Source organism: Spinacia oleracea, chromosome 2 (assembly GCF_020520425.1).
Source record: "Spinacia oleracea cultivar Varoflay chromosome 2, BTI_SOV_V1, whole genome shotgun sequence".
NCBI classification, from domain to species: Eukaryota; Viridiplantae; Streptophyta; class Magnoliopsida; order Caryophyllales; family Amaranthaceae; genus Spinacia; species Spinacia oleracea.
Window position 1 is genome coordinate 6,985,196 of NC_079488.1, and position 23,384 is coordinate 7,008,579.

The window sequence follows — 23,384 nt, forward strand, 5'->3', positions numbered from 1 at the left end:
TTCGGGCGCGGCTAGGGAGGGCACGCAACAAAGTGTATGCATCTAAACTATGCTAAATGATTATGTGTAAATAATATGCTTTCCTGGCTTTATGGTTTTTCCGTATGATTTATGTTTTGTCATATGAATCATAACCTAACAGTGGTATCACGAGCCTTTTATTATTTTCATAATCTAAATTGCATAAACATGGTTAAATTTCACAAATTTGCAAGGAATTAAAAGGGGTAATTAATTTTCGTAATTGTTAATTAATTGCAAATTGCGTTTATTTAATTATATGTACGCAGTTTTTCGGCAGTTTTTTCGTTACTCATCCAAATCGAGTGATTTTTATGTCAATTCCGCATGTAAAAGGCATTCTAAATTCGAAGCCTAACTATGACTTTTCGGAGGTTTTAGTTTTTCGAACGCAAAAGTTTGTAAATTGAAGATGTTAAATTAAGTATTTGCGATTCTTGTTGATAAATCTTGAATTTTGGATTGACCTACAGTATATGTTTAACAAGTTTGAATGCCTAGCCTTTTTAATTATACAACCTAATTTGTAATTATGATTAATTTGTTGAAATTCGAATAATTTAGAATTAATTTGATTTTCATAATTAATTAATAGTTTAATTAGGTATCTATGATTAAAATCCACCATAAAAATTGTTAATTTATGTTAAATTTTTAATTTTTATGACCTAGATTTGAATCCATGTTAATCGGAAATTAATTGATTAATAAATTTTCGATTTTTTGCCCTAAAATTATGAAATTAATATGTTTTATTAATTTGTCATTAATTTTGAATTAAAAATTTTAAATTTTTATGAAAACGCTCATTAATGTTGCACGCACAAAGCAATGGAAGCTACGTGTTACCCTTAAGAGGTGTTGTATAGTGCGGGTACGCGACGACGAGCAAGGGAGCTCGTCGCCCGTGCGGTACGAATGCAGCGAGCAACATAGCGCATGGCGCGCGCACGAGGCAAGGGAGCATGTGCGTGTGTGCTGTATGTGTTATACGATGGGCGAGGGCGACGATGCAAGGCACGAGCGACGAGCAAGACGAGCAAGATGCTGCCGCGCCACAGCGCGCCTGGCTCGCCCAGCCAGCAAGCAGAACGCGCGAGCAGGGAGCGATCCCTCGCTCGGCGCGCGCTGGCCTGCGCAGCAACACGCGACACAGCACAAGGCTGCGCGCAACGTGGCCAGCTGTGGCGTGTGGCTGTGTATGCTTTGTGCTACGATCAATCGAGCGGGTCGCGCTGCCTCGTAGCTTGATGGGTCTTGGGCGCAAGCCCAAAGTGCCTCGTCTTGTGACGATTGGTACGTTTTGATTTAATTTTAATTTTCAGTTCGGAAACGATTTTAATTAATTTTAAAATTCGAAATTTAAATTGTTTTCTTGGATTTAATTTTGAATATTATAATTATTATAAATTTTATTTATACTAATTATTTTACTAAAGTTAAATTTTGAATTAATTTAAATTCGTTTAATTCAACTGAAATAAAATAAATTAATGGATTCGATTATAAATTTATATGAGCTTTAAATTTTAATTAAATTTGTATGTTTCCGGTTAGACTAGAAATACATTTTTATGTTTAAAATTAGTAAAGCATATGAATTTATTGGTTTAAGTGGGAGCATTTTTAGTCATAAACTCTTGATTAGGTCTACAAATCCCTTAAGGTTAAACAACTTGATTAGAATTAATAAGGACTGAATAATTGGTAGATTATTGGTGCCCTTGATTAATTGCTGCAAATATTTATGTGATGCATAACGTGTTTTACTAACCAGCTATGTGGGCTATTCATGATAATGAATGGGTGAATGGTATATATTGTATATGTACTGTTTTGCAGGTTATGAAGTGACTAGTATGGCCCAAATAGGATAGAAAATATGGTATGCGTACCATTAATTTGAATGTAATTGGTCTAAAGTACCAAAATTGTTTTTCAATTCAAATATGGTCTGCGTACCATCAAATAGTTGTAATTAGTTTAATTATAGCTTATCCTATTTGAAGAAAATGGCGCCTCCCACGGAGATTTTCAAGACGGACTTTGAAGTTGAAGCTTCAAGATGAAGTCGGGCCATACTAGATCACATTTATCTTATGCATGTTTTAAGTTATTTATTGCTTTTAAATATGTCTTAAATATGCATGAGATCAAAGCTTGATTATGTTGCATGATTAAGGATTTTAGTTCACTTAAAATCTAACCAACATAGTAAGAGCTTTAAGTTCCAAACTTAAAAATTGAGTTAAAAGGTGCCATGCCAAAATAACACTTACTTGGATATCCTTTCTTCATCGATCTTAGTAATAGTTTTTCGCCATAGCGAGGTGTTACTTATCGATACTAAAGGGGTAAGGTACACAAATAATTGTGAGTACATGTTAGTTTTGGTGAAACTCAACGATATAAGTAAGGAGTCCTTTTATGTCGTGGCAAAATCGATAGGTTTACCTAATAAGTTCTTAGACGTTCCTATCAACCAAGAATAGTTTCTAAACTATTAGCAAAAGGCTTTTGCTTACCTAAAAGATTTTAGAAATAAGTCTAAATACATAATGTGCTTAATTCTACAATGGATTTTAGGATCTTGGAATCATTTTATTCTACCTGCCGGAACACATAACTTGAATAAAATGCTAATGACTTGTTTGAATTGCATGATTGCTTTAATATTCAAGTTATTATTCATGATAAATGTTTAGACTTTGCATGCTTCAATGTAAGTTTTAATTATTGTTTATAATTAAATATCTTGCACTGTAGTAAACCCTTTTAGAAAGGTAACAGTAAAATTCCTCGATTGGTAGTGAATCCAAGAACGATTCACGGAAATGAGAGAAAATGAGCAATTTAAAATGTACGTTTCTTTTAGCGACTTTTATGGTTGTTTTCGAATATCAAAGTCGAATGGCAAACCGATTGGTGCTTGTGAATTCAAAATACAATGTAGTTTTGAGATCATAAAGCATTGAGTTTAAACGCTCAGCTTTACCAATGGTTAACAACCTAATATCTTTTTCCGTTTAATTCTCGAATGAGTCTAGACCCTAGACATTCGAATAGATCGATGCTTAGAGAACTTTAGAAGCTTCTGGTAAGATCATCTAGTTGAAACAAAATATTCAACATAAATTAAAATGGTAAAGAACCTTGTTGGAGTGACATTAGACATGTCTAACAAAGTATAAAAGTTAACACTAGAGAATTCAATTCTTAAGACTATAAGAAAGGGTACAATAAATGAGGAAACGAGGAACAAATGAAAGGAATTTACGATTCCGTTTCTACCTATAAGTTTATGTTTAAGAGAAGTGACCTAGCAATCAAACTTCCTTGGTATCATATACCGCTTGAGGTTCTTACTTCGGTAATAACTCAAACAATGGAATCTAGGATACACTAATGACCTACAAGTGGGAAATGAAGCATGGCAATACTACATTAGTTGTAGGGTCATCTAGTTTGTTTTAAGTCCTTTCAAAGGCTGGAACATAATGGCTATTTTGTTCCATAATCAGCATACCTAAATTTCTGCTTCAAACACAGAAAGACTCACATTCAGAAGAACAAAAAACAATGCTTGTTTGTTTGTCTATTTGAATAAAATGGTCAATTACGGGTTGAGTCAATATGCTTGATTAAAACAAACAACTCTTTAAACTTTACTAGGTTCAAATCAATCTTTTGATATGAGTTCCACTAATCTTTGGCATTGTTGCTTAGACCATATCAACAAGTTAACATTCAAAAAACTCTATTTTGATGAACTTTTGAAAGTTGATTGATTTCTAGATCAATTCAAGACAAGCTAGTCTTACTTGTTGAAAGTAACAAAAGATATGAACTATTGTTAGAACGCCTAGACAGTAGAGTTCAAAGCAAAAGAAAGATTTTTTGACTTTATTATTTCACCTAGATTTGAGTGAATATTGGTTTATTTACTCAAAGTGATATAAGTTTGAATCCGTTTGGCTAGTTCAAATATTCAAAAGTATAAAATCCACATGGCAAGAAATCATTAAGATCTAGGTTAGATCATGACGATGATTACTTTAAGACCAAATATGATCATCAATGACTGTGTGTTGTAATTTCACAATCTAGCTCCATAAGATATGACATATCTAAGTTGGAATGGTTTAAGTCAATTTGTACTTGATTCGATCAATGATGAATCGTAAAAGCTTTCCTATAATTTCTAAAACAAAATGCTCAACTTCCACCAAACTAAACCAAATTCGTCAAAGCTATTGAAAAGTAATTTCAGGATATCTTTTCAATTATATATATCTAAAGAGTTGCTAAACTCAGTGGGAGCTTAGTGTTTGTTATTTAAAAAACTAAGGCCCAAGTCTAGATATATGTTTCATTGTGATTTATTCAAATGAGACACAAGGGTATTGTTTCTACCACGAATTTTTGAGAACATAATGTTTGTTTGCTCGAAATAATGTCCTTTTGGAGATTCGTTTCCAAAATGACAAGTAGGAGAAGATAGACCTCGAAAGTCTTCGAGGCGAACAACAAACATAAACGGACATTCCAGAAGCTTTTCGAAGTTTTTTAGAAAATCCAAACACATATTCTTTAAGGACTTTAGAAGTGGCTTTTAAAGAATAGACATCTCTTAGAAGACTTTACAAGTGCTTCAAGAAGAACAGAATATTCAAAGGACTTTGAAGTGGCTGTTGATATTCTATTGTTTGATCGATGTTCTATACCCAAGTAGGCATAGAGTTCAAGTCACTGAAACTATGAGATTCTTCTATTAGATATAAAGAAACATGGAGTTCAGGTCACTGAAGCTATGCGATTCTTCTATTAGATAGCGAAGAAACCTACAACTTGCAGTCAAACTATTATCATGTAGATTAATGAGTTTGTGACCTGTAAGAAAGCTATGACGAAACCTAGATTCCCTAAAATGGTTAAAGGCCATATATAGACTCAAATGTTTTAGATGGTTAAAGGCCATAAAACATAACCAATGTTTTGATGACAAAATTGGTTATTTGTTGATTTGCAAGAATAGGTTTACACCAATTGGTTGCAAATTGGTTTTAAGGAAAAAAACCATCAAACATGGAATTGTGTTCACACACAAAGATAGATTAGTTGCTAAAGGTTACAAGAAAATTCACGGCGTGGATTGTGTTAAAGCCTCATGCATAATCGTAATGCTCAAGTCTATAAATGAAGCAATGATTGCATATTGGTACATATGGAAATTGGATGACAAAACTTATTCCTCAATCAAATGTTATAAGAAACTATGTACATGGCATGTCATAGGATTTGTGGAATCAAATAATGCTTGAAATGGATGCTAGCTTATGAAATCTAAGTGCAGATTTAAGCAAGCAATTGAGAATTGGAAATGTATCTTAGTGAAGCTAATAAGTATTTTAGTTTCATAAAATGTACATAATTCTTATAGATATATAAGACGTTTAGTGGGAGTACATAAAACTTAATTGGTCCTATGTGTATCACACACATATCTCTCTATTGTGAAATAACATTCAAATGCTAATGACTTAGATTTGAAATTATTCATCAATGATGGACCATGGCGAAACTTAGTACATACTGGGTATTAAGATCTATTTACAAAGATCTTATAATATTGTTTTGGATTAAGTAATGACATTTACTAAATCAAACACGAAAGACTCAATTGGAGATATTCGACCCATATGAATAAATCTAAGTAAAAGATGTTTGAACTATGTATAAGCATTTACTAAGTTAAACATCAAAGGATCTAAGTGAGAGTCTTAACCTATATTATATGTCAAAGAATTTAGCTGGATTCAGTATCTACTGAAACTAGAATGAGCTAAAGTTACATGAATATAATTCAATTGGGAATTATTCTGCAAAAGAATTTATCATGTATGATATAATATGAGGATCGCCAAAAACGTATCGTATGACTTTAGGCATGACGAACATATACCAATCTCTATTGATCTAAGTGAAGATCAACTAGATTGAGATCAAGAATACTTATGGTACTTGAAGAAGTACATAAGATTAGTTCTTGATTCAAGGAAATAAAGATATATTGATGCTACACGCATAAACACTGGAAAAGGATCAAGAAAGATCCATTTGGAGTTAACCATTGACAAGGACGAGCTAAAGAGCATCGTGTTTTGAAATGGCAACATGGATTAGAGACCATGAGTTGTTGCGTAGGAAATTAAATATTAATTTCTATGTTCTAAGATACAGTTGGAAAGTCTTCCACATATCTGTGAACTGCTTGGATAAGTAAATCCAAACAAAGCATCACTAGCAACCTAAACAGTTGAAGTAAAAGTACTTATTGCCTAAGAAGCAATAAAACATAGTTGTTTATATTAGTGAGTTCTTCATTGAACTAGGGAAGATCACATGTCTGTTGACTTAATGGTTCTTCATTGCAAAATGCGTAGAACCACTAATGTAGCAAGAAAGACTAGATCACAAAATAAACATACTCAAAAGATCTTATCATCATATCTCGAAGAACATTCGATGAAAAGGATATTAAGATTGGCAAAGCATGATAACTAAACCTATGCAACAAGTGAGAAGCAACACTCACGTTGTAGCACTGGAAATCAAGCATAGCTTTGAATTCCATGAACTGTTTTAAAGATGGGTTTGAGGCCCATGGTTGTAAAACATTAGGGTTGAACATTTATCATATATGAAATGTATTTTCATATTCCATTTAATCTTGGTTTAGTATTAAATGATGAGTCCCTTCAATTTGACAAAATATTCAAGATAGATTGTCAGGACCAGTCCTGTGACTAAGAAATGTCTATCAAGTGAACTTGAATGTCAAAAGTTGAAAATGGTCCCTGGTCGGAGTTCACTATAAAATTGGACGCATAGAAAACGTTAGACGACTAGAATGCAAGATGACTAGTAGTTCTCAATACCTGAGTGATTTGAGATTACTTGTTTGAGAACTGGTTGCTTTGACGTTGACCAACCGTCGCACCGTAAAAGGAGGCTATAAAGGCAACGCTCAGGTAATCACCTATCAAACGAAGTCTAATCTCAAGATCGCAAGATTGGGATTGTCCTCCCATAAATCGGGATGAGATGCTTAAAAGTTGTACAAGGCCACTCGGAGAGCTAGAAACTGTAAAATGCATGGTCGTACTCGGATAAATCATAGGCTATGATTATCTGTTTATTTGTTTAGTTGAACTCTGAAACCGAGAAACACCTTTGGACATAATAAGGATGACAACTCTTACCTTATGTTCAAGAGAAAGCATCGAGCGACAAAGGAATTAGGAAATGCACACTTGTCCCTAAGAACAAGTGGGAGACTGAAGGAAATAGTGCCCTTGGTCCAAGTATGCATTCAATGTTAAGTCTAATAAATGCGGTTCGGTATTAATTAACAAGTTAATAATTCAGTGAGATCAAGTGAGCTGAATGCCTAGCTAGAGGCCGCTTCAGTTCAAGTGGAATTAATGATATTAATCCACAGCTTACTCTTGACTGAACCCGTAGGGTCACACAAATAGTACGTAAACGGATCAAGTATTTAATGGCATTAAATACTCCATCTATGGATATTCGGAATCGACGGATCTTGGTTTAAGTGGGAGCTGAGATCGTCACAGGCAAGAAATGAATACTCCGGAAACGATGATATTGCCGGAAACGGAAATATGGATCGTATCGGAAATATAAATATTATCCAAGTCGTAGATGTTGCCGGAAACGGAAACATGGTACGTATCGGAAAATATTAATGGAAATGGAAATATTGCCGGAATCGGAAATATTGTCGGAAACGGAAATATTTTTAGAATCGGAAATATTATCGGAGTCGGAAAATAATTCCGGAAATGGAAATATTAAATATTTTTTCGAAACGGAAATTAATTCCGGAATCGGAAATATTAAATATTGTTCGTATCGGAAATGAATTCCGGAACCGGGAATTTAATCGGAAGCGCATCGTACGAATAAGCATCGGACGAGGCCTGCCGGACAAAGGCCCAGCACGAAGCCGGGACATCGCCCAGCAAGCCAGCGCGCCACAAACGCCTCAAGCCAAGGCAGCGCCCAGGCCCACCGCAAGGCAGGCCCAGCGCGCGCCAAGGCCACAGCAGCGTGTGGTCCTCGTGGTGTGGGCTGCGAGCTCACAGGCCGCGCGCGCATAGGCGCCCCTCGTGAGCTGCCGTGTGTGTGTGTGTTTGTGTTCATACACGATTCCTAAAACTATTAGGATTTGATATATGATTAAATTCCTAAACCTAAAAGGATAAATTAATTAATTAGAGTTCTAATAGGATTCTAGTTTAATTAATTCGTATCCTAGTAGGATTCCGGTTCCCTTTCCATACCTCTATAAATAAGTGCCTAGGGTCATTATTTAGAGAGACAATTGAAGTATTCAAAAGGTAAGTTTTTAAAAGAAAAATTCAGCCATACACTTGCACTAACCTAGCCGAAAATCCTAGTACCTTAAGGGCGATTCTAGTTGGTCAATCTTGAGGCGGATCCGGACGTACTGTGGACTATCTACGGAGGGACGACACTTGGAGTCCTAAAGACTTGTTCTTGTTCGGTACGGGCGCAGCTAGGGAGGGCACGCAACAAAGTGTATGCATCTAAACTATGCTAAATGATTATGTGTAAATAATATGCTTTCCTGGCTTTATGGTTTTTCCGCATGATTTATGTTTTGTCATATGAATCATAACCTAACAGGAATGACCTCCAACTCAAGGAGGAATGAGACAAACACACTTAAATAGAAAACAAAATTAGTATACAAGGCCACCTTGGCCAAAACAACATCCAATATCAAGAAGTCAATAAGCATAATCGCACACGATGTGGGCAAGAAGTAACAAATTAACCAAGAGACATGGAACTTCAACCAACAACCCCCCCCCCCTCCCCAAAAGGTAAGCAAGACTATAAGCAAACAAAAGAAACCTACCCCCATGTAGCTCACCTCTCCCCCAAGTTAATATAGATCATACCATCACAACAAAAATGATGGGGGAGAGGTAGAATGGGACCTAAGTGCCACTCGAGCTAGCGCCCTTACCTTTCCGAGCCTTCTTACGCCTTTCCTCCATTTTCCGGCATAGGTAGGAAATTTCCTCCTCGTCGGTGAAGGGAGTAAAGTTATACTCCGTAGTTAGGTTCCACATCAGGACCCGAGGTGTCGGTGTAATGGAAATAATTTGGATCCTCAGACGGGTTGTCTTCTTAGGTGGGAAATATTTCACATAGAAAGCAAGATCCCAAGATTCCCAATCAGTGATTTCTAAGCCTATTAATCTATAGCTTTGCCTTTCCACTTAGAGAAAATAGGAAAACATCTACCCATAGCCTTCTCCGCAGTCACATTCTTCTGCTTGATAGTAGAGCAATACTGTATGAAAGACTAAATATGAAGATTAGGGTCTTCGCCCTTCTGTCCACCGAACTGGTACCTCTCAAATATATTTATCAAAGCAGGCTCAATTTTGAAACTGTCAGCTGCAATAGTAGGCATGATTGCCTTAGGTAGCACAAAAAGACTTGGCTTGGAGTAGTCCGTAAGCCTCGGCTCTATTCCATCACCTATCTATGAATCTGTGGTAAATAGATCCCCAGTAAAATGATCAGATTCAGAGTCAGAATAATCTCCCAACTGTTTGATAAAATTCCTTCGTCTATGAAAAGTCCTTTCAAGTTCAGTATCAAACGGAGTAAGATCACTAGAATCTACAGTCCAGGGCATAGACAACCAAAACTAACAAACAGTTGAGAGATCCAATCTCAATGAACGCGAGTCCCTTGAGATGTAGAAAATAATCTAGAAAATTAATAGCAGAAAATAAAACAGTTTCGCCCGAAACAACACCAAAATTTGATAGGCTAAAGCCGTATCACCTAATCAAAGATAAACCTAAAATCACTAACTAAATAACAAGGAAAGTTAGGATCGAATTCACAGGGAAACATGAAGGAAATAATGCCCTTGGTCCAAGTATGCATTTAATATTAAGTCTAATAAATGCGGTTCAGTATTAATTAACAAGTTAATAATTCAGTGAGATCAAGTGAGCTGAATGCCTAGCTAGAGGCCACTAATCCTCAATACCTGAGTGATTTGAGATTACTTGTTTGTGAACTGCTTACTTTGACGTTGTCAACCGTCGCACCGTAAAAGGAGGCTATAAAGGCAACGCTCAGGTAATCAACTATCAAATGAAGTCTAATCTCAAGATCGAAAGATTGGGATTGTCCTCCCATAAATCGGGATGAGATGCTGAAAGTTGTACAAGGCCACTCGGAGAGCTAGAAACTGTAAAATGCATGGCCGTGCTCAGATGAATCATAGGCTATGATTATCTGTTTTATTTGATCAGTTGAATTCTGAAATCGAGAAACACCTCTGGACATAATAAGGATGACAACTCTTACCTTATGTTCAAGAGCAAGCATCGAGCGACAAAGGAATTAGGAAATGCACACTTGTCCCTAAGGACAAGTGGGAGACTGAAGGAAATAATGCCCTTGGTCCAAGTATGCATTTAATATTAAGTCTAATAAATGCGGTTCAGTATTAATTAACAAGTTAATAATTCAGTGAGATCAAGTGAGCTGAATGCCTAGCTAGAGGCCGCTTCAGTTCAAGTGGAATTAATGATATTAATCCACAACTTACTCTTGACTGAACCCGCACGGTCACACAAATAGTACGTAAACGGATCAAGTATTTAATGGCATTAAATACTCCATTTGTGGATATTCGGAATCGACGGATCTTGGTTTCAGTGGGAGCTAAGATCGTCAAAGGCAAGTAAATGAATACTCCAGAAACGATGATATTGCCGGATACGGAAATATGGATCGTATCGGAAATATAAATATTATCCAAGTCGTAGATGTTGCCGGAAACGGAAACATGGTACGTATCGGAAAATATTATCGGAAATGGAAATATTGCCGGAATCAAAAATATTGCCGGAAACGGAAATATTGTCAGAATCAGAAATATTATCGGAATCGGAAAATAATTCCGGAAACGGAAATATTAAATATTTGTTCGAAATGGAAATTAATTCCGGAATCGGGAATTTAATCGAAAGCGCATCGTACAAATTAGCATCGGACGAGACTTGCTAGACGAAGGCCCAACACGAAGCCAGGCCCGCGCCCAGCAAGCCAAGCGCCCAACACACACGCCAAAGCCTCGCCAGGCCCAGCGCAAGGCCTTAAGGGCGATTCTAGTTGGTCAATCTTAAGGCGGATCCGGACGTGCTGTTGACTTTCTACGGAGGGACGACACTTGGAGTCCTAAAGACTTGTTCTTGTTCGGTTCGGGCGCAGCTAGGGAGGGCACGCTACAAAGTGTATGCATCCTAGACTAATTATATGATTATGTGCAATTAATATGATTCCTGGCATTAAGGTTTTTCCGCATGATTTATGTTGTTCATATGTATCATAACCTAACAAAACATCGTTTTTCCACTACTAAAATAAAGGTCCAGACTATTGGTAACAAGAATAATGGGTTGGTTTGATAACTAAAGTGCGATAATGAGAATATCAATAATAAAAGGCCTAGGGTATAGGTTCACCAATGAATAATAATCCGGGATAAGAAACAACAATTAACAATCAATGAAGCAATTAATCAGATTAGCATGCTCTCTCGAATCGATACTAATCATAGAATCATAATTAACAGGCTCTCGCAATTTATTAAACCAATTATACCCATTGAAACTAGCTTAAACATCAAGTTGCATCTCTCGATTATTAACTCAATATTGTGGGGCTATAACAATTAAACCTACGCAAATATAATTGCACAAAATATAACCAATCAATAGGAAATTAACCAACAACACCAATAATCAACGGTAAATAATCATCCCTTCATATTAATTCATAGATTCCCAAACCCTAGAATAAAACTACTCACACATACTTAAGTTAAACAAATCAATCATATTTAATGAAAACATAATTAAAATTGAATAATGAAGGAAAGAAATAACCAATACCGAATTGAAGAACGTAGGATTGACTGAAAGATTGAAGCTTGAATCTATATCTATACTAATATATTAAAAGGCGTTTGTGAAAACGTATATGTGTCACGTAAATTCCCTCCGTATTACGCCATGTCACCACTAATAAGCATCATGGTATGTTATTGACAACCAAAAAAGCATGTAGCAAGGATCGAACATCAAACCTCATGGATTAAAAGTTTCACTTCCTACCATCTCAACTAGCTACAATGTTTGTCATATTTTCACATATAAATGTAAAATACAATCTTTTAAAATTGGGCACATTTTTCGAAAACGTAAACCCGACTAAAAGTAAAACCCGGAGCAACGCCCGGGCCACACACTAGTTAATATATTAAAAGGCATTTGTATGAAAGTATACAATGCCACGTGGCTCCCTCCTCTTTCAATTTGACACATGTCATTACGTGTCATCCAATATTATTCAAAAATTACAAATACAAGATTCGAACCCATGACTTGGTGATTGGAACCACTAATGACTTATCCACTTGGCTATGCAAATTTACGTGTTATATTTTGCAAATGATATATAATAAAGTGATAGTAAAGAAAGAAAAATGATTTTAATAAAAATAGGAGTTAATTATGATTGTTTTTATTTTTTTTACAAAAAAATAGGCATAGTTACAATTATTCAAGTGATGACTCAGCCTTCGGGGCATCGCCCGAGCCCAAAATCTAGTTGTATAATTAAAAGGTGTTTGACAAAAGTTGAGAGCAAAATAGACTAAGTAATAAACTCAAGAATGCTGAAATTAGATGATTACATGCATAAAAAATAAGTTTCTATATTTATAGTCTTTCCCAAAAAACTAAGTTAAACGGAGAAAAAACGCGTAGAGATTGTCATTTCCCGACCTGGCAAAGGGTCGCCTGATCGGGCGAACAACTCGCCGAGAAACATCAGCAACATGCAAAACAACGTAGGCGCCTGATGGGAGCCCGATCGGGCGCGTTCTGTAATCCCCCGTAAATTTATAAATGTTATTTTTATAGTTAACGTATAGTTAATATATTTAAATAAGAATTTACGAATTTTAGAAATAAATATACAATTAACGTATATTTATTTTATTACATTTTGAATATTTTTAACGATTTATACAATCTAAAATAATTTTAGAATTTTATGTTGAGAAGAACGTGGATTACGAAAACACGATTGAATTTAGAAAACAATCCTAACCAGTTTTGGATTCAAATACTAAGACTAAATCCTAATTCTAGCCCAATTGGGTGAAGCCCAAATAATAAAACCCAAACTCTTTACTTCCTTCTCTTTCAATTTCACGTAAAATCAAAAACAAAAACAACAAACCCTTCTCTCCTTCAAAATTTACGTGAACCTCTAAAACCCTCCTTCCCTTTTTCACGACATTGCTTCCCTTGCTGCTACTGTCGACCGCCGTCGACCACCGTGCTGACCACCGCCGACCACCGGTAATCTCTCCTCCTCTTCTCTTTCGTTTTTCTTTCTTCCGTTCCTCTCCTCCTTACTGCTTGGTTTTCTGTTTTGCGCACGACAGCCATCAGCCGCCGCACCACCACAGCGTCGCCGCCTGGTTCCCCTTGATGCGCCGCCGCATCCTCCGCCACACCAACAACTTCCTCTCCCTTTTCCTCCGCAAGCACCATCATTCTCTCTTCTCCCTCGTGCTTTCCCCACTCTCTCACGTCACTGCAGACGCGTGGCCCAGCCACCACGACTACCTGCACCACCAGCCGCGCTACGCTACCTATCCGCCGTGCCGAAGACCACCCGCCTGCTGCCGCGCCGCCACTGCCGTCGGCCAGCAACCCCTTCTCTCCTTATTTGGTTATTTCTTAAACCTTAAGTAAATTAAATATTTTAATTATATGTTATTGATTTAATTTACGTTTGGATTGAATTAAATTTGTGATTTTTGTGATTTTCAGATTTTAATGTTGAATAATTGAATTATTAATCTTCAAATTTCATGAATTGTTTGAAACGATAATTTGAATTATTTAAAGCATGAATTTTAAGGTTTTAATATTTTAAATTCATGGTAGGATGATTATAAGTTATTAAATTATTATTTTTATGATTTTAAGTATGTTGGATATATTTTGGAGTAGTTTGGAATTAATGTATATTGCTGGAAATTGTAATGGGCATGTTTATTGGAGTTTATGATAATTGGCGATCATTAGTGTAGTAATCACTATGTTATGAGGTTTAGTAGTTAAGTTTTGATATTGGGGAATGCTCTAATTATGTTTAGGAAGGGTTTGAAACACCCTAATGTTGCTGAAAATTCAATGTGAATTGATATGAATCTATATCGGTTGTTTTTAGGTGGAGAATTCTCCGTAGGCGACTTGTGAATTATTAAAGTGGCCTCTCAATTTGTTTACACAAGGTACGTACATACCTGTGTGTTTGTGAATGTGTGCTATTGTTGATACTATGTTGGATGTACGTGTGGACTGGTTTATGTTGGAAATTTCATGATTCAATGTCGTTGAATGAATGCATTGAGCATAGAACTTTATTATGAGAATTATAACATGTTAGCATGGATGATTGATGCAAGCATGTCGGTTGGGAACATTATATTATTTTATGAATATTGGTTTAGATCGATTGATCATTGTTCCCTTTTAGCATTTCACTACTTTATGAGGGTCGAGGACCTTGTTTAGTAAGTTGATACTTTACACATACATAAAGGTGGTTAGCTATTATTAAAGGAAGGATTGAATTAATTGGAATAAATTCTTGATTGACAGCTTTGTGATCACTTATTTAATTCCAAGATAAAAACAGTTGTGAATACTTGTTGATTGTATGATTTATGTGATTGATGAGTCATAACGAAGTATTAATTGGTAAATCATGTAAAGTGAAACTGAGTAGCAATAGTTTTAGATTGTGCACGTCTGAAGTGACGGACAATCAAGAGTTGGGGTCATGGGTCGCCTATGGCTTTTTCTGGGGCCGGACTGATCACCGGTTCTATTTTATTCAAAAGTTCCTCGATATCGCAAGTCATTGGGGTTACGGAGTCGCGCCCGTACCTCGTCTTCCTTAGTGAAGGATTCTAGTAGACAACTCGGTCCATTGACTATTTCAATTAAAATAATGGTAATGATACAAAGGGCTAGTCTAGTCAAATGTGGTTTTCAAGTTAATATGTTTGGGTAGTCCTTTTTTTTTATGCTTTATTAGTATCACGCTAGGATTGTTAATTTGTTCATTTGATTAGTATGTAGTACTCAGCTTTGCTGATTACGTGCAAAATTCTGAATAAGCCGATACGTTTTCATACGGGCGATAATGCCTTGATAATTCTCTATGTTTTATATTAAAAGGTTATTTTAGAAAAGAGAGAATTGTCGGGGTGTTACAAAGTGGTATTTTTGAGCTATAGGTTTTATCGACTTTTCGTGTCTACTTTTTAAATTTTTAGGCGCCTAACTAACAAATTATTTACTTAAAACGAATTTTGTTGAATTAAGCTCCAAATATTAAATTAAATAGATTGAAACATTTTCTTTACTATTTAAAAAGGGGTCCGAACTCATTTTCAAAAAAAAAGAAGGGGAAAGTTCAAACTTTATGTTATGTGATTCAAAAAAATTTCGTTTATGTGAGTTAATTGCGTTTTTCTTTTCGAATTTAAATTAATATATTAAAAAAAATAGCAGCTGCTACAGTAACGTGTAAAAAAAAAGGGTACGAATTCCTTTTTGTTTTAGGAAATCTAAATTCCTTCGTTCGAATTAATAACTTCTTTTTTGAATTTATTTTAAAATTATTCGAAATTTAAGAATAAAAATAAAAAGAATGTTTACAACATCTACAATAACGAAAAACTTTAAATTTTTATTTCTCTATTTTCTTCTTTTATTTTACTATTATTCTCGTTTATTTTATTATTTAAATTACTTCAATACTTTAGTTTATTCTAATTATATTATGAGAGATGGGTAGTATAGGAATGACATATAGGATATAATTCTATGTGCATTAGTAGCTAGTTAATTCTAGCATAAGAAGTTAATTGTTGTGTGCATGCGTTAAATATTTAAGTGTTGCATTTAAATGTGCATAAAAGAAATTGTTTGATTCCACCAAACTTATTGTTTTGTTGAATTTTGATTATGGTTTGGTTGGAAAATCGTTAGTAAGACCTGAAATTGTCTCTTTCAGTAATAAAATGTTTCTTTCCAAGTACACTAACATAGGATCCCTTGAGAAGATCGACGAAGAAATCGCACGTCTTTTTGTGAAGAAAGTTATGTTTGGATGTGAGTATTTTGCTAATATACAAAACCAACCCATCTTAATGAGGGATGACACCATAGCATCCACTATTGTTCATTGCTTACCTAACAAAATGCCATACCTAGAGCTCAAAGATAGGTTTAAAGACATGCAGTTTGAGGATGGAACACCAAATTTGGCCAAGTATGGGACTAGGAATGGTAGGTCGAGATACGACTCACAGATTATGACCACCATTATTGAGGCAGTAGAAAGTGGTTTCAAGGAGGTAAAGACATAGGGAGTCATGTTTGGGATGCAGTTATAGAGGAACCTATGGGAGTTGGTGTAAATAACGATCTAGAAGGAAACGATGTAGCCGTTGAGGATGAGAATGTAGGGGTTGAGGCAGAAAACCCTAACCCGGGGGCCTATGAGCATACCATTGAGATCTCTAGTAACTCATATATGGAGCCTGAAGCTGATGGTGAAATGGCAAGTGAGCCTCATCAAGATGAAGGCATGGAAGAAGACTCAGACCCGGAGGGAGAGTTCGACGAATACTGAAGATCAAGTTTCCAAGGAAAGAACAGATAGGCAAGATGCCTTGAACATTTGAAGTTGTAATAGTTAGTTAGTTCTTTTATATTTTAAATAATAAGTAGCAAAGCTACAACAGTTTAAAGATAAAGCAATAGGATTTTGAGTCATTCTTTATTCTTTTCAAGGATGTAATAAACCTTTATAGAGTTAGCAATAAAAGTTAAAGTATTCGTTTCCAATTTGAGAATTCTATAATTCGCCCAACGGTAGTTTATGTTTATATCATAGAACCTTTTATTTTATTTTAAGGACAAGTGTGTTGTTAATATTTAGGAATTGTTATTAACATTCTTTTGAGGAATAAAAGTTAGATTATTGATTATCCAAATGATCAAGAGTTTATTTTGGGACGCGAAGGGGAATGTTTCTTCTTTTATTCTAACTTATTTGATGATTGAATTTTGTTCCTTGTTCCTCAATTGAATGTCCTTTATGTGAATATCATTCATAAATGATCGATGGGATTACCTTCGTAAATAATTGTTGCACATTCGTAAATGTTTGTTTATTTTACGTGAATTCTGGTTGTTAAAGGTGATATTTCGTTGCTATGACACTTTTAAGTGATTTTTCGAACCTAAAGTAGAATATATTTGATGTGGGCTTGGTGTACCTCCACAATAGGCCCTAAGACAAGGGTGATCTGACTCAAGCCCATCTACAAATGGCATATGGGTCCAGGGCTCGTATCCTGGCCCAAACCTCATCACTCAAGCCCTGGAAGACTGCTCTCTTGATAAAAGCCCGAGTTGTCCATGACCAGGCCCAAGTCCAAAGAGTCCATAAGGCAATACTTCTGTACACGTGTTCCAATCCCCGAATACATCACATCATACAGCTAGGGTTATGGGATCAATTCCCAAGGAACCCTAGCCCTATAAATAGTTCAGATCCCAAGGTAAAAGGGGCATTCAATACATTCCCACCTACCTTAAACTATCTTTGCTCTACCTTCTCTCTACAAATTACTTCTCTCTCTAGCCAATACTTACTTAGGCATCGGAGGGAATATTCCTACGGGAATATTCTTATTTTGCAGGTTGCAGGAAGATCGTGCCAGCGCATACTTGATACCTCCGAGGAACGAGTGACACGTCATCACCACAAAAGATCCCACAACATTTGGCACCATCTGTGGGGAGGTATAGTATCATGGACGAACCGCAATCTGAGAAAGACGCAGGAGGAACACGACCTGCTATCGACAAAGGGCAACCCACTGCTAGAGGCAAAGCTGACAAGCATTGTGATGTCTCAGCAAGTCGGCCAGCCTCCGTGAGATCCCTGCAACACATGTTGCATGGTCTCCATCAGAACATTATGGATGAATGGCAAGAAAGACTTCAGCATGTCCTCCAAGAAGAAATCACAATATCCTTCAGTGAAACCGACCCAGTGCAAGAATGCAGCAGAGCGGCGAAGCAAAAGGGGAAGTCGGTTGCAGATAGACGCGGCCTACCTGTAATACCTCGTATTTTTATAATATTTATGAAGCATTTTACGATTTTTAGAATTTATGTCGCATTTAAATATTATTTAAATGTATTTCAAATAATTAGAATATTTATTATTTTAATTAATTACAAAACGAATTTAATTTTCGAGTCGGGATATTTAATGGGTCGCAAGTAATTTTAAAAAGGTTTGGGTTTTAAATGAAAAGTCCAACTCGTTTTATTAAATGAGCCCAATCAAAAGAATTTAATTCAAAGCTCCGAGCTAGCCCAATCATTTAATTCCCTAAGCTCAATACTAATTTCCTAAGCCTAGCCCATTAGAAATTGGGAGCCTATAAATAGGACTCCCCTCATTAAATGATCCCCTTAATTTTCATAAACCCTCATTTTCTTTTCTTGCCCCACACTCCTTCTCCCTCTCCTCTCTTGTCCGGCTCACCCTCACGCGCAGCACCACACTCGGCCTTCGAGTGTTGCGTGCTTTCGTGCCTTGCCCGTCGCCCCTCACTCTCGCCCACTCCCTGTTGCTCGCAGCCCGCAGTGCGCACTCATCGTGCCCTGCGCTGCTGATGTGTGGCTGTTGTTGTTGTGTCTCTCGCGCGCGCCAGCCAGCCCTCGCCCTCGCTCTCTCGCGCGCCCTCGCGCCCAGCCTTTGTCGCCCAGCCTCGCGCCAGCGCGCGCTGTGCCTGCTGCCTTCGTCCCTTCGCCCTCGCACGCGCACACACGATTGTGTGTGTGTGTGTGTTTCGTTGTTCGTTCGTTCAATTCTTTTCTCCCAATCACATTAATTCGTGGTTGTTCCGTGCTATAGGCCGAATTGGTATAACTCTCTTCTTCCTTACCTATTCTATTTCAATTTCGTATTTTAAATTATATTATTAGTATTGTTTTGATTAATTAATTTAAAATACTGGGAATCGGTTATGATCACCGTACTTTGAGGATTTATGTGTTGTGATTCATGAGGCTTGTTTAAAGTATTAAAGCATGAATTTTCAGATTAGTTTATTTAATAAAGAATTGATTTTTATGATGTTAAATTGGTTTTATTGGGTTTTTCAAGTTAGGGTTTTAACCTAGACCTAATGAGTCAACTGATTAGCATAATTAGGTGATGATTTTAATTATGATAATCAATTATATTTTCAGATTTATAAAAAGGCTTAAAGTGTTGATTTTTATTGATTTTAAGGGTGGAAAAAGTATGTTTTCATACTAGGGATTAGTTTTGCAAATTGAGACGATTATTTTATTAAAGAACGATTGAATTCTAAAGTTTAAACAAGGTTTAAGATTTAATAAAGTTGCTGGAAATTTAATGAACATGGAAATAATTTAAGTTTCATTATTTTGATGATAGGAGGTGATTTCTAAGTGAGTGCTCGTTATTGCAAAGTGGCCCCTACGCTTAGGTATTCAAGGTACGTACAAGTCTAGGGCGACCACACCATTTGTCAAGAGAATTACATGATTGTTGTTGATGTGAATTATATTATGTGGATTCATGTTTATTTTGGTGAACGATCATGTGAATTATTATGTTGGATTTATTGAATTATTTGTTGAACAAGCATGTTGGGATTAGTATGAGTATAAATTTCATTATCAATCATGTTGTTCAATATTTATGCATGTATGGTTTGTTTTCACATGGAAGGGATGGATTATTTATTATTATGCTATTGTACGGGATGTCTAGCATACTTTTGAGCCAATTATTCGTACCACGCTGTACTACTTATTCTTACCACATGTGAAGGGTTCACTCACGTAAGCCACCGCACATGTAGAGTTCAGTTGGGAATATTATATGAAATTAATTAGGATTTGTCGTGCAAGGGCACAACCCTCATGTTAATGGGCGTGATGTGGAATCTCACTTTTATGAGAAGGAACATGGTAGTAATTTCACAGTATCTTGCTTTGTTGATCACAAGTCCTAAAGCATTAAAATAAGATTGTTTTGGTTGTTGTTTATTAATTGTATGTGTGTATGATTGTTGAGTCTTGAGTTCGCCTTAAATAAAATATTAATAAACGTAAAGTGCAACCAGAACAAGCTTCAAAACTCTTGGAACGTATATACCTTGAGTATGAACAATGGGGGGAGACTTGCCGGAAAGCTTGATCTCCTACTAATGATACAAGACGTTGTTTCATTCATATTATGCGCAGGAATTCCGTCGGTATGGCCCGACACTCGGTATGGCCCGATATTATTATTTATTATTTGGTGTATGGTTGGCTCCCATCACCCTTCCTTTATGGAATCTTCTTTTGGCCCGTTCGAAGATTATTCTAATTAAATTGTGAGCCAAGAGTCGAGTCAAGTGTCGAGTCTTGTATTCATGATTTACTTGTTATTTATTAAATGGCTTTTGCATGTTGATTAGTACTTAGTGAGTGATGCATGTTTATAGTTTTGTTTCACTCTATTCTTGTAAGTACTCAGCTTTTGCTGACTACGTGCTTTGTGTCTTTTGGTCATGGCCTTTGCCTTAATGACCCTATGATGATCCATCATTTGCACTTGCATTGTTGGGGAGTAGAATAATATAGCAGGTTGGTAGATTGAAGTACGATCGAAATCATGTGGCTTGGGATGATTGAGAGAGTTGCATGTTTTTCGTACTTTTAAACTATCCTATTCATACTTTAATTATGTTTTGAGTTTGTTGAATTTTAATACTTTGGTTTTTGGGCCATTATGGTTCCAATTTTTAGGAAGCCTCGATAATTTAATTATTTGTGTTTTGAAAAGTTAGTTGACATTAAATTCCGCTGCGTAATTCTGGTAATAGCCTTAACCGTTATCATGGTGGCGGTAATACTTTAGTAATTCCTTTATTTTAAGTTAGAAAATGATTTTATAAAAGCAAGGAATTATTAGGGTGTTACAAAGTGGTATACTAGAGCTTAGTTTCATTCCTTCTTTGTAGTAAGCAATACTACAAAGTGGTAATCGGAGACTAATGCGGAACTTTAGGATTTTTAAATATTATTTTCCTAAAGTCAAAACGTATTATTTTGAGTACTCAATACTGTAAAGGTTAAATATCAATTATTATGGGTCTTTTGAAATAAGTTGAAAGTTTGGATTATTATTTAATTTAATTAGTTTTTTCCGATTTTTTTTTTATTTCGAAATTTTCGAATTAAATTTGAAGTATTTTTATTATTTTCGGATTTTCTTTTATTTAAATATCCGAATTTATTTTATTTACTTATTTATTTATTTATTTATTTGTTTATTTATTTATTTATTCGAATCTTTTTCGAATTTAATCTTTTTTTCGGATTCTTTTTTTTCTTTTTTTAATTATCCAAAATTAATTTATTTAATTAATTAATAATTTTTATTAATTTTCGATTTTAATTTTAATAATTTCAACTAAGTTAAGAGTTATTTCTTAATTAATTTCGAAAATTAATATTAATTCCAAGTGAGGATTGGGTAGATTAAGAAGGGCATATTAGTTTAAGAATGCATTTTATGTGATTATGTGAGCTAATAACATGTATGTGTTGTAACGATGTCTTATCTTGCCTTGAATGATTATTTGCATCATAATTCATGTTGAGCATATACTTGTGCATTAAAATTGTATGGCTCCACGAACTATTTATTGTATCCTTTTTGGGTTGGAATTTCTTTGGGAACGCGTTAGTAAGACTTTCTAGTTGTGAATTTTCAGGAATTAATGATGCTACCTTCTAAGTTCACCAGTCTAGGATACCTAGAGAAGATGGATAACGAGACTCCTCATATGTATGTCCAGAAGATCGTGTTTGCTTGCAACTATTTTGCTTCAACCAAGGATATGCCCCATCTTAGGCACAAGGATATGATGGCTAGTATATATGGTTATTCATTGTTTGCCCCATAAGAACCCTTACATAGACCTTAAGAACAAGTTCAGTGATATGCACTATAATGATGGTACCCCTAATTGGTACAAATATGGGACTGGAGATGGTAGGTGGAAGTATGATACTGAGGTTCTCACTACTATCTTAGAGGTTGCGGAGAATAGCTATGAGGATGGGAAGTACTCTGCGGGTCTAGGTATGGGCTATGGAGGAGTAGAAAGTGATGGTGAAGATGGCATGATCCATGATGAGCAAGCTAATGATGTTGAGGAGGATGATGATGATGATGTAGTGGAGATTGAAAATCCTAATCCTATAGTTCCTGAACCAACAATTGAGATATCTAGTGGATCTGAGGATGAACTTGAAGAGAATAATGTGGTTGATAGTGAGCCACAACAGGATGATGAGGCTATGGATGAAGACTTTGATCCGGAAGAAGACTTGGATGATCCTAATGATCAAGACTTTACTCCAGAGCAATACAAGGAAAGAAATGATCGTCGTGATGACATTAGTCTTTAGAGAAATGTAATCCTTAGTTATTTATTAGTTGAACAATAAAGTGGCAAAGCTACTACTTATGGTTATTAGTTCTATTATAGTTTGGAGAAATAAAAGTTATATCATTGATGGATGTAAGACTTTATCATATATTGAAGCATTAATAAAAGCTTAGAATTTCCTTTTCGTTATCTCTTAAGTTCAATTTATTTCTTCAATGAAATTTTATGTGCAAGGTGGTCAAGTAGCAACCATATATCTAAAATTACATGCATCGAATAGTTGGGTGAGAAGGCCCAAAAGTGGCGCCAACTCCCCTAGGGAACGTGTTGTCTGTGTTCTTGTTGTGAGTGGGTTCGTTGTCGAACTAGTGCCTTAGTAATGTCATGTCCAACCAATATTAAATTTAGTCTTTTATTTTATTCAGGAGAAGGGATATGGCTAACCAAGAGATTTATGAAATGGTTAGACAAGCCTTGAGACTTTCTCTCCAAGTTTTCTCTCGGTGCAAGTTAGCTTAACTTGCGCCGTAGCCATGGCAAGGAAAAATGGCTCGAAAACTCAAGGCAAAACGAAAGGCAATGGTAATGGCAAAGCGAGAGGACCTTCTTCTGATTCTCAAGC